Raw genomic sequence first — 14,348 nt, 5'->3', positions numbered from 1 at the left:
AAGGAAAAAATATTTACAGAGGGCTAATACTGATTGAGAGGATATGATGAGATCACTATTCTCATATGCTGCTAGAGGGAATTTAAGTTGTCACATTTACTGGAAAGCAATTTGGGGATACAATGTGTATTAAGTGTCTTAAAGATGTTCCATATTTTTGGCCCAGTGATTCCCATTCTAGGAATGCACCCAAAAGAAATAATCTAAAATGCACATATATATGCAAAAACCCCACCATTTTCACTGCAAATATTATTTATAACAGAAAACAACCTAAATGTCCCAAAATAAAGGAATAGTTAAATAAATTATGGCACATCCATAGCATAGAAAGTTATACAGCACCTAATACTATTCATGAAGTACTTTCAGTGACATGTGAAAAGGTTGCTGAAATAGAGGGGGAACAAATTGCAAAGCTATATACATAGTGTATCTCAAGTATGTTAATATTTATGGTAGATCATAGACCTAAACATAAAAATAAAACCATAAAGCCCTTCAAAGAAAAAATATGAGTATATTTTCATAACCTGAGAGTGGGCAAAGATTTCTTAGAATGTAGAAAGTGATAACCATAGAAGAAAAATTTGATAAATTAGATTTCATCAAAATTTAAAACTTGTGCTCATCAAAGGACAACATCAAGAAAAAGAATAGGCAAGCCACATACTTACAGAAAATATCCACAAATCATGTCTGACAAAGGACTTATATCCAGAACATATAATGAATTACTATAACAACAACAACAACGACGACAGCATAATAATAATTTAAAAATAAGCATACTCACAGCAGACACTTCACAAAGGAAAATATACAAATGGCCAATAAGCACATAAAAAAAGTGTTCCACATCATTCATCATTACGGAAATACAAGCTAAAATCCCACTACACATCCACTAGAATGGCTAAAATACCAAAGACTAAAAATACCAAATGTTGGCAAGGATGCAAAGCAACCAGACTCTTACATATACCTAGTTGGAATGTAAAATTGATACAATCACTTTAGGAAAAGGTTTGGTAGTTTCTTATGAAATTAAACATACACATATTCTTTGACCCAGCAATTCTACTCCTAAGCATTTATCTGAAAGAAATCAAAACTTATATCCACAAAAAGGCTTGTACAAGAATGTAAATAGCAGCTCTCATCATAACAGACAAAAACTGAAGTCAACTCAAGTGTCCATCACTATGGGAACAGATAAATTGTGATGTGTTTATGCAACAGAATCCTACTGAACAATGAAAAGGAATTAACTACTTTTCATACAACAACATCGATGAGTCTCACAGATATAATACTGAGCAAAAGAAACACAAAGACAACATACTGAGTCATTTCACGTATAGGAATTTCTTAAACAGGTAAAACAAATATAAGGTGTTACCATGTGATACTGCAATCCCAATCCTGGGTGTATATTCAGAGGAAACTCTAATTCAAAATGATACATGCACCCTAATGTTCATGGCAGCACTATTTACAATAGCCAAGAAATGGAAGCAAGTAAAACTCCATTGACAGATGAATGGATAAAGAAGGTGTGGTATATATACACAATGGGACATTAATCAGCCATAGAAAAGAGTGAAATAATGCCCTTTGCAGCAACATGGATGGACCTACAGATTATCATATTAAGTGAAGTAAGACAGAAAGACAAATATCATATGATATCACTTATATGTGGAATCTTAAAAACTGATATAAATGAACTTACTTACAAAACAAATAGACTCACAGACATAGAAAACAAACTTATGGTTACCAAAGCGGATAGCGGGAGCTGGGGGGAGAGATAAATTAGGAGTTTGGGATTAACATATACACACTACTATATATAAAATAGATAAACTACAAGGACCTACTATATAGCATAGGGAACTATATTCAATATCTTACAATGATATATAATGGAAAAGAATCTGAAAAAGAATATTTTATATATATATATAATCACTTTGCTGTACAACTGAAACTAACACAACATTGTAAATTAACTATACTTCAATTTAAAAAATAAATATAAGGTAAAGTAAAAAATGTTGTCTCAAGAATGAGAAGAAGAGCAAATAGGGACAGTCTGGAAAGAGACATGAGGGGTTTTCTGGGTAGGTTAAAATGTTCTCTATCATGGTAAGATATGTGTATTGGTCTGATAGGACTGCCATAAGAAAGCACCACAGACTGGGAGGCTTAAACAACAGAAATTTATTTCTCACAATTCTAGGGACTGAAAATTCAAGATCAAGGTGCTGGCAGGTTTAGTTTCATTCTGAAGCCCCTTCCCTTGGCTTGTAGGTGGCCACTATCTCCCTGTGTGCTCACGTGGCCCTCTCTGGGTGCAGAGAGAGATCTCTGGTGTCTCTTCCTCTTCTTATAAGGACAGCAGTCCTATCAGATTAAGGACCCATCCTAATGACCTCACTTAACCTTATTATATGCCCTATCTCCAAATACAGGCACAGTAGGGGATAGCACTTAAAATTATGAACTTTAGGGGACATAATTCAGTCCATAAGAGAACAGTTACATGAGTAGATCCACATGCCAACATTGCACAGTTATGATTTGTCTTTTCAATGTTCATAAATTCTACCTCAAAAAAATTATAAATTGAGGGTTGGAGGGTGGATAAAGGAATAGATGAAACAATAATTACATGAAATAATAATTAGAATGTTGAACAATTTTGAACTTTGTTGATATGTACATAAGGATTCAGTATTCTACTTTGTGTAAATCATTCTATTTACTTTGTATATGTTTTACAGTTTTTATAATAAAAAGTCTAATAAACAAAGGAAAATGACGTGTCAATGGAAGATACTTTGTAGAGATGACAACTTTGTGTGACATTCTCCTGAGTTGAGCTCCATCTTAGGTATGTTTGTATTGTGTTTCTTGGGTAGGTCATCTTCTGGGCTTGATTCACTCATCTAGAGAATGCACTCATAATATAGACTTATTGAATGTTCATTAGGTGCAAGGCACTATGGTGGGCTTACCTGACATTATCACCAAAGTCCTATTCAGTATTTAAATTCTATCACCATTTTATGTCATCAATGCAGATCACCCTCTCTTTTGCTACATATAATTCTCATGACTTTTAACCTTTATATCTTGTGTTTATTTTTCCTTCCTGTAGAGATAAGATTCAATAGGCCAGTGCAGCAGTCATCTTTCAGCAGATTTGTTTTCTACTGCAATCTTTGGTCTAGTGAGATTTCTGGAAGATACATTCAAGAAAATAGGTGACACCCACAGCCAGTATAATACTCAATGGTGAAAAGCTGAAAGCCTTCCCGCTAAAATCTGGAACAAGACAAGGATGCCCAGTCTCACCACTTCTATTCAACATAGTATTGGAGTCCTAGCCACAGCAATCAGACAAGACAAAGAAATAAAAGGTGTCCAAATTGGAAGGGAAGAGGTAAATGTGTCATTATGTGCAGATGACCTGATATATAGAAAATCCTAAAGACTCCACACAAAAACTACTAGAACTGATAAAAGAATTCAGCAAAGTAGCAGGATACAAGATTAACATACAGAAATTGGTTGCATTTCTCTACACTAACAATGAAATATCAGAAAAGGAATGTAAAAAAAGTCCTTTTTAAAAAATTCTATACCATTTATCATATTTTTAATTAATTTTTATTGGAGTAGAGTTGATTTAAAACATTGTGTTAGTTTCTGCTGTACAGCAAAGTGAATCAGTTATATATATACATATATCTACTCTTTTTAAGAATCTATTCCCATATAGAGCATTGAGTAGAGTTCCCTGTTCTATACAGTAAAACAATCCCTTTAAAAATTGCATCCAGAAAAAAAAATATGTAGGAATAAACCTGACCAAGGAGGTGAAAGATTTATATGCTGAGAACTATAAAATATTAATTAAGAAAACTGAAGGTGATCCAAAGAAATGGAAAGATATCTCATGCTCTTGGATTGGAAGAATTAATATTGTTAAAATGGCCATATTACCCAAAGCAATCTACAGATTTAATGCAATCCCTATCAAATTACCCAGGACATTTTTCACAGAACTAGAACAAATAATTCTAAAATTTATATGGAACCATAAAGACCCAGAATTGTCAAAGCAATCCTGAGGGAAAACAACAAAGCAGGAGGCATAATCCTCCCAGATTCAGACAATACTACAAAGCTACAGTAATCAAAACAGCATGGTATTGGCACAGAAACAGACATGTGGATCAATGGAACAGAATAGAGAGTGCTTAAATAAACCCACGCACCTACTGTCAATTAATCTTTGACAAAGGAGGCAAGAATATACAATGGAGAAAAATTCTCTTTAGCAAATGGTATTGGGAAAGTTGGAAAATGCATATAAATCAATGAAGCTAGAACACATCCTCATGCCATACACAAAAATAAACTTGAAATGGCTTAAAGACTTAAATATAAGACAGGATACCATAAAACTCCTAGAAGAGAACATAGGCAAAATATTCTCTGACATAAATTGTAGCAATACTTTCTTAGGTCAGTCTTCCAAGGCAATAGAAATAAAAGCAATAATAAACAAATGGGAGCTAATCAACCTTATAAGCTTTTTTACAGTTAAAGGAAACCATAAACAAAATGAAAAGACAAATTACAGACTGGGAGAAAACATTTGCAAATGATGAGACTGACAAGGGTTTAATTTCCAAAATATACAAACAGCTCATACAACTCAATAACAAAAAACAACCAACCCAATCAATAAATGGGCAGAAGACTTAGATACACATTTCTCCATAGAGATGTAGATGTACAGAATGGACATGTGGACACAGAGGGGCAAGGGGAGGGCGGGATGAATTGGGAGATTTGGTTTGACATAGATACACTACCATGTGTAAAATGGATGGCTAGTGGAAACCTGCTGTATAGCACAGGGAGTTCAGCTCGGTGCTCTGTGACAACCTAGATGGGTGGGATGGGGGGGTGGGAGGGAGGTCCAAGAGAGAGGGGATATAGGTATACATATAGCTGATTCACTTCATTGTACAGCAGAAACTAACACAACATTGTAGAGCAATTATACTCTAATAAAAAAAAAAAAAGAAGACATACAGATGGCCAAGAGGCACTTTTAAAGATGCTCAAAATTGCTAATTATTATAGAAATGTAAATCAAAACTACAATGAGGTGCCACCTCACACCAGTCAGAATGGCCATCATCAAAAAGCCTATAAATAACAAATGCTGGATTGGGTGTGGAGAAAAGGGAACCCTCCTACACTGTTGGTGGGATGTAAGCTGGTGCAGTCACTATGGAAAACAGTATGGAGGTTCCTAAAAAATAACAACTAAAAATAGAGTTACCATATGATCCAGCAATCCCACTCTTGGGCATATATCCAGACAAAACTATAATTCAAAGAGACACATGCATCTCTATGCTCACTGCAGCCCTGTTTACAACAGCCAAGACATGGAAACAACCTAAATGTCCACCGACAGATGAATGGAAAAAGAAGATGTGGTACATATACACAATGGAATGTTACTCAGCTATGAAAAAGAGTGAAATAATGCCATTTGCAACAACATGGATGGACCTAGAGATTATCATACTAAGTAAGTCAGAAAGAGAAAGACAAATACCATATGATATCACTTATATGTGGAATCTAAAATATGACACAAAAGAATTTATCTATGAAACAGAAACAGACTCACAGGCCTAGAGAACAGACTTGTGTTGACATGGGGGAGGGAAGGCAGGGAAGGGATGGATTGGGAGTTAGGGGTTAGCAGATGCAAACTATTATATATAGAATGGATAAACAACAAGGTCCTACCATATAGCACAGGGAACTATATTCAATATCCTGTGATAAACCATAATGGAAAAGAATATAGAAAAGAATGTATGTGTATGTGTGTGTATGTGTGTATAACTGAGTCACTCTGCTGTACAGCAGAAATTAACACAACATTGTAAATCAACTATACTTCAATTAAAAATATACAAAAAATAAAAATTAAAAAATAGAATAACTAAAAAAGAAAATAGATGACAATATGGAGAATTTTATGAAAGGACTGAACTCTTTTCAAGGAATTAACCTAAAATTCTAGTATAGGGCTTCCCTGGTGGCGCAGTGGTTGAGAGTCCGCCTGCCGATGCAGGGGACACGGGTTCGTGCCCCGTTCCGGGAAGATCCCACAAGCCGCGAAGCGGCTGGGCACATGAGCCATGGCTGCTGAGCCTGCGCTTCCGGAGCCTGTGCTCCGCAACGGGAGAGGCCACAACAGTGAGAGGCCCGCATACAGAAAAAAAAAAAAAATTCTAGTATAAATAAGAAAATATAGCTAAATGAATAAATATGAGAATCAAATAGATGATTCCAAAGGCAGATTAAAGTCAGTATAAGTGAGGATTAGTGAAATTAAAGATAGTTAGTATAAAACATCCAGACTGAAGTATGAGAATAAAATAATAGAAAATGTAGAAAACAGATAGGAGACATATAAGGTAAAGTGAAAATGTCAAACACACATTTAATCAAAGAACCAGAATAGGAAGAGAGAGATTTGGGCAAAAACATTATTTGAGTCAAAGAGATTTGCTAGGATTTGTAAAAATTATCAACCTAAGATATCAAGCCTTCAGCTCAAGAAACTAAAATCCCAACCAGGATGCAAAAATCATAGTCAAACTGCTGAAAATGAAAGATAAAGAGAGGATCAAAAAGCAGGCATGCAAGGCAGTGGTAGGGGGGACACTATCTTCAAGGTCTCAGTAATAAGACTTATAGCTGAATGTGAAACATAGTAATGAAAGCTAGAAATCAGTGGAATGACACATTTAAAATTAAACAAACCTGCCAGTCTAGAATTCTATATTCAGCAAAAACATCCTTCAAAAAAGAAAGTGAAATAAAGATGTTTTAACACAAACAGAAATGGAGAGTGTTTGTCACCAGCAGACTTTTCCTAAAAGAAGATTACTAAGGGAATTTTCAAGTGACCCAGATGGAAGCAGGAGAATGCAGCAAGGAATGAAGAGCAACAGAAAGGGTAAAAAGGGCATAAATATGAATAAGCATCAACTATATAAAAAGAATTGCGTCTTATAGGATTTTAAATATATATGTGAATAAAATGCCTGACAACAAAAGCACAAAAGTTAAGGAGAGTATATAGAGTTTAAGTTTTTAAATTCTTGCATTATATGAGAAATGCTAAAAGTTCTAATTCATAATAAACTCTAATAAACCACGGACACATGTTGAAATGTTTATAGCAACCATGAAAAGATTAATACATAAATGTGTAACTAGCAAGCAAATACTGAGATGGAATAATATTTTTAAATACTTGAATCTAAATGAAGGTAAGATATAATTTTTTTCCTTTTAAATGGAAGTAGAACTCCAGAATCTGTTGGATCTAAGTCTTTGATTTATTTTGAGGAAAAAACTTTTTAAAAGAAGAGGAAAAAAATTAAAAATTAAGTCATGAGTATTGACAATAAATGTTGTCAATTTATATGTGGCTTCTGTAAGTATTGCATTTAAGTCCATGAAGTTACTAACGAAAAATTACCCAGGACAGGAACTTTGCCACAGAGTTCAATCATGTATAGAAATTACTTCTAAGGAAAGAAAAGTAATTTCAAAAACATAGGTAGTTCTGGGGAAGCCAATTTACTCTAAGAAGTTGAAACATTCAAGATAATTTAATGTGGAGAAAACAGTGACAAAAATTACTTTTTAGGAGATGATGAGATGCCTGATATTTTATTTCTTAAGGTAAAGAAGGATATAATTTACTCAAAGGATGTTTGTTCATAATCCAAGGAAATAGTATTTGATAGATGTGTATCCTCTGAGATCTCACGGCAGCAATGTTCTGTGAAACCATATTAGAATTAAGAATTTTTATTCTTTTAGTAACTGGGTAAATCTCCCAATGTAGAGTTCACAGAGGATATTTTTACATGAATATATTATCTTTATAGCAAAATCTTTTATTTTTGCGGTACGTGGGCCTCTCACTCTTGTGGTCTCTCCCGTTGCGGAACACAGGCTCCGGACGCGCAGGCCCAGTGGCCATGGCTCACGGGCCCAGCCGCTCCGCGGCACGTGGGATACTCCCGGACAGGAGCACGAACCCAAGTCCCCTGCATCGGCAGGCGGACTCTCAACCACTGCGCCAGCAGGGAAGCCCTATAGAAAAATCTTTTAAAAGAATTAATTATATGTGTGTATGTACACACACATGCACACACAGAGGCATGAGTGGAAGTAACTGACATCCACAGTTATTCTATAAACTGAAATTTCAAGATGACTTAAATTTCTTGATGAAGGGCCACCAACATCTTTTATAAGGAAATATATTAACTACTTACATATTACATATTACCTACTTTTTAAAAAATGGAAATTAAAAAAGTATTACATACTTTCCAATATACTTAAAACAACTAAAAATAACAAAATATATACTTTTATTGACAATTAAGGAATAATTATTATTGACATAAATTATTATACTATCTTACAATGTTCAAAGGGACAACAGGAATGCTAAACTCCTTTTTAAAAAATTCTACACTACCCCCTTTAAAAACAAAGTTCTCCTAAGTTTTACAGTTTCCCTGCTTCTTCCTTGATTTCAGACCACAGCTCCTGTTTTCACTGCTGCAGTGTTCCTGCCCTGTAATCCACTGTAAATTTGGGAGCCAATATCTAACATAATAGTTCATAGGACCTTCATGGCAACCTCAGATCCTCTCCTGTGAATTAGGTGAATGTTGGCCACGGAAAGTGCAAGGACTTTTACAGACACCACTTTTCTCCTTTTCCATTTATGGCTTTTGGGTGGAATTTCCCATAGGTGAGGTTTCCCTATAAGTGAACTCATGGAAGTGACAGCTATATGTTCATTGACTTTTATTAATGATGTGTATAATGTCAGACCTACTTCCATCTGAACTTCACCTTTTAACTTATTCAGGAAATTGGTTCTATTTAGTTCCCAGATGCAAGTGGGTAGGGTGGGGTGGGAGGTGAGGGAACAAGGAGGCTACCATCGACTGAGAAGGGATCATGTGAAATAAAGCTCAGTCACCCTGTGATATCAAATATAATTCTTATAGCCGGTCTATGACACACCTATTGACAACTCCATTTTACTATTAAGGAAAAAAAAAAGACTTGCAGGAAAAAGGCAAAGGTAAACTGACTTGCCAAAAATCACATTGCTAGAAAATAGCAGAGCTGAGATTAAAACCCTGATATGTTTCAGTGCCTCCTTTTTTTCCCTTCCACTACACCAAAGCTTCGGAAAATCTCAGGGATTAACTGGAAAGGATGAATGCTGGAGAATGTTCTATGGTGAAAACATAGCTCCAACATTCTGAGCAATATTGTGGCTCTAAAACTGCACAGAGATGAAAAAGATGGCATCAAAATCTAAAATCCTCTAAAGAAAAAGTGAACAATACTTTTTAATATTTTAAGCATAAATTTCCTTTATTAAAATATAGTAGACATTCAGAAAAATGCAAAAATCATAAGTTTAAATCTCAGTTAATTTTTATAAAGTGAACAACTCATGTTACTACCTCCCAGATCAAAGAGTAGAACGTATGGCACCCTAGAAGGCCCAGGCTCTCTCTCACACACAAAGAAACTCCTACTCTGACCTCTATCATCATAAATTATTTTTGTCTGCTTTGGAACATGCTATGAAATGACATCATGAAACATGAACTCTTTTGTGTCTGCTTATTTCACTCTACATTTGTGAAATGTAATTATGCTGTTGCCTGTTGAAGTAATTTATTCATTTTCATTATTGTATAGTATTCCTCTGTGACTATACCACCACATATTCATCCACTTTACTGTTGATGAGAACTTGGATAGTTATGATACTACTTTTCACATTCTGGTACATGTCTTTTGGCAAACATATGTATGCATCTCTGCAAGGTTTGTGCCTAGGACCAGAATAGCTGGGATATGCAGCTTTAAGAGATATTAGGTGACAATTTTCCAAAGTGCTCGTGTCAATTTACACTCCCTCAGAGTAGAAAAGTTCAGTTGCTCCAAATCCTTGTTCCTGCAGACACTTAAAATTGTCTGTCTTTTTCACATTTTTTCCCAGTCTGTCTTTTTCACATTTTTTCCCAGCTTTATTGAGATATGATTGAAAATAGCATTGCATAAATTTAAGGTATACAAAGTGATAATTTTATATATATATATATATATATATATATATATATATATAGTGAAGTGATTACCACAATATGGTTAGTTTACACAACCATCAGCTCATATGTTACCATTCTTTTGTGTGTGTGGTGAGAACATTTAAGATCTACTCTCTTAGCAAACTTCAAGTATACAACATTTTAACTACAGTCATCATGCTATACCTTAGATCCCCAGAACTTATTTATCTTATAACTGATATTTTGACCAATATCTCTCCATTTTCTCTACCTCCCCCACCTCTGGTAATCCCTATTCTACCCTCTGCTTCTACGAATTCAACTTTTTTAGATTCCACACACAAGTGAAATCTAAAAGTGTCTTTCTGTGTCTGGCTTATTTCACTTAGCATAATGCCCTCCAGGTTCATACACATTACTGCAAATCGCAAAATTTCCTTCTTTCTTAGGGCTGAATAATACTCCATTGTGTATGTATACCACAGTTTCTTTATGCATTCATCCATCAATGGACATTTAAGTTGCTCCCATGTCGTGGCTATTGTGAATAATGCTGCAGTGAATATAGGGTGCACATATCTCTTTGAGATAGTGATTTAATTTCCTTTGGATATATACCCAGAAGTGGGATTGCTGGATCATATAATTGTTCCATTTTTAATTTTTTGAGGAAGTTCCAGTGTTTTCTATAATGGTTGTATTGATTTATAGTCCCACCAACAGTGGGGCATAATTGTTCCCTTTTCTTCATACCTTCACCAACAACCATCTTTTGTCTTTTTGATAATAGCAATTCTCATAGGTGTGAGGTAGTATCTCATTGAGGTTTTGATTTGTATTTCCCTAATGATTAGTGATGTTGAATACCTTTTTGTGTACCTGTTGGTCATTTGTATGTCTTCTTCAGAAAAATGTCTATTCAGGTCCTTTGCCCATTTTTTAATTGGATTAATTTTTGCCATTGAGTTGTATGAGTTCTTTATATATTTTGGATATTAACCCTTTATATTTTCTCCCATTCCATAGTTCACCTTTCATCTTATTGATTGTTTTCTGTTTGTTGTTGCTATACAGAAGCATTTTAACTTGATGTAACCCACTCATTTATTTTTGCTTCTGCTGCCAAGACCAATGTCAAGGAGCTTTTCCTCTGTGTTTTCTTTGAGTCTTCTTTCCTTTTTTCTTAGCCCAACTAAAGTTTTATCAGTTATGTTTATGTTTTCAAAAAAACAACTCAGTTTTGTTGATCTTTTCTATTGTTTTCCTATTCTCTGTTTCATTTACTTCTATGCTACTCTTTATCATTTCCTTCTGTAGGTGTCCTCTTCATAGTGTTTAACAGGCCACAAACATGAACAGGGGTGATATCTAAGATTTCATAACCTGAGGATGGATGTATTCCTAGAAAATCCGAGTTAATATGCTGAGAGCATGGTTCCACAGAATACAAAATACAATGGTATTTGAGTTGTTTTTATTCTGCACTAAGCATAAATAGTATTCTGTGTGCTGAGCTAAAACAATACCACCTTGTCTAACATTGTTTCTTGAGAAAATATGGTTCAAATACTAAATACTATCCATATATTTCTTACGAAAAAATATAGTTCTTTCTTGCAACAACAGATCTCATCTGACTCCCCAGTGTCTGACTTAAGTCAGAAAAGGCATATCCTTTCTCAATTTTATAGAGTAGTGAAGAAGACTACATTTCTTCTCTGTAGGAGGTGGTTAAATCTGGCTCCTTGACTGCTTCCTGCCATGTGGGTCATAAGTGTGGGTAAGAAGTGATGTCACTAACGACAGTCTGAAGTGGACATTGGGTACCAGATTTGGAATGGGGGGTTCCATAAAAGAAATTAAGGTTACATTCAACTCTACAGCTGAATATGAGTAGGGATGGGAGGAGTAGGGAGAACAGTCCTGAACTTCAGAAACAAAGGGACATGCCTCAGCAAGCAAGAAATAAATGGCTTCTTGCATCTCAGAGGCTGCTTCTTCCCCAGAAAAATAGGCCTATTTTATTTATTAAACAAATGTCCAAAATGTGCAGTATGCTTTAGAACCACAAGTAAATATCTTTGATAGCATATTCTTAACAAGACCCACTGCAGCTCTTTTCAATGCATGGCCTTCTATATACCCATACATTTCCTTAGTCCAAGGCAAAATGGCCCAGGGCAACCCTATCTTTAGAGAACATACTTCATGAGGAATGGATACTCCATATTTAAAATATTCTTATCCAACTTCCCTTCCACTGCATCTGTGTGTGTTGCCTTTGTTTCAGCCTTGTACTCACCTAGGCATTAAACCCCTCGCCTTCACCAATTTCTGCAAAAAAAAAATTAAAATTAAAAAAAATCAAAAAATCAAAAATCAAAAATCCAATCACAGCAAGTTTTTTGTGAGAGTGGAAGTTAAGGACATTTTGGGGAAGTACTATGCAACATTCCACCATCTCTCTACATTCTTCCTTCCCCTTTTTCCACGTCTTCAATCTCTTCCCCTTCCCAGTTCAAAGTAATTCAGTATGGCCCTCTATCAGTCAGGACAAGCTGGGATGTGCTGTGGTACAAAACAACCCCCAAACCAGTCACTTAATACAAACATTTATATGGGAATGAGACCTTCATTGATGTGCTTTGAAAGTACCCACAGAGATAATCTGTGCCTAAGCTCTACGTTTATATCTTTTGTACCATGGATAGTTACTCGGATACTGAAAATATTACAATATGCCGAGGAGGACCTTATAGTTCCCTAAAAGGGGAACTGTATTTTGGTCTAATGGTTGCTAAATAAGAATTTACTTCAGAATCATGTGGGAACTTTTACAAATTCAGATGCCTGGGCCCCATCCACAGATATTTTGATTCAGTAGATTTCATGTGCGGTCCAGGACTCTAAATTTTTAACAAGCTCCCCACGTACTTCTGAAAATTATCCAGGTTTGAAAACTACCCCTCTAGTACAGGGGTCATCAAACTACAGCCCTTAAGCTAAAGCAAACCCTGCCATCTGTTTTTGTAAATAAAGCTTAATAGGAATGCAGACATGCCCATTCATTTATATCTTGTGTATGGCTGTTTTGTGCTATAATGGCAGAGTTGAGTAACTGAGACAGAGACCATATGGCCCACAAAATGTAAAATATTTACTATCTGGTCCTTTATAGAAAAAGTTTGCAAACCCTTACTCTTGTCTATTTCATGACTAATTTCCAGAGTCATGTGATTACTTGTGATGGGAACTAAGTAAGGCAATGCAGATGATCACTACTGAAAACAATAATACCTGGACTGAATTCTTTACAATCTTTATCTTCATATAAGAAAAATGATTGTTTTTTATATACAAATTACCAGCCAAATTTTTTCCTGAGTTATACTGTCCCCTAATGGTAGAAATGTTAAATCACAGATGCTTAATCAGATTAGATGTTCCCCATTGTTAATCAATTCCTGAAATCAGTCACTATAGACTTTGTAGCAAGGGACTTCAGGAATCAGTTCAGGTGGTAGAACTGAGCAGGACTAAACGGGCTCAGAGAAGGTGGACAATTTTAATGAGAATTAGAATCCCTTCCCTCTGTAAAATTCCTTTCTCTTCAAAGACTATTACTCTTTGCATATGCAATTAGATAGTCATTTATCCCAAGGTGATACATTTCTTGAGGACATTTCAGCCATTTGTAATGCCATGACCATCTCCAAAATTGAAGCACAATACTATCAATATGGTCAAAATCACATGTGCACTCACTATGATGAACTGTGATGAAAGGAAAGAAAGCTTAAACAGGAATCTGGATGCATACACATAAATGCCAAGATGGTTACCAAGGCGGATTGCACCCATGTTGGCAATAATGAGTCAGCAGAGTATGAAACCACTGGTTTTCTCCTTGACTAATGATTAAAATCCTCTGAGTCGCTTTTAAAACATGATGATGGCCAAATCCTGACCCCCGTCAGAATTACTTGGGACATCTCTTAAGGTGATGCTGGACATTTGCAAGGTGGACCACACTTTGCGTAGGAATGAATTAGATCATCCCTAGCCACTAGCCACAATTTTCATACAAACTCAGTGGTTCTGAGACCTTAA

The sequence above is a fragment of the Phocoena phocoena genome, chromosome 4 (genome assembly GCF_963924675.1).
Source record: "Phocoena phocoena chromosome 4, mPhoPho1.1, whole genome shotgun sequence".
Lineage (NCBI taxonomy): Eukaryota > Metazoa > Chordata > Mammalia > Artiodactyla > Phocoenidae > Phocoena > Phocoena phocoena.
The sequence above is the reverse complement of the archived record's forward strand: the minus strand, read 5'-3'. Positions refer to the sequence as shown.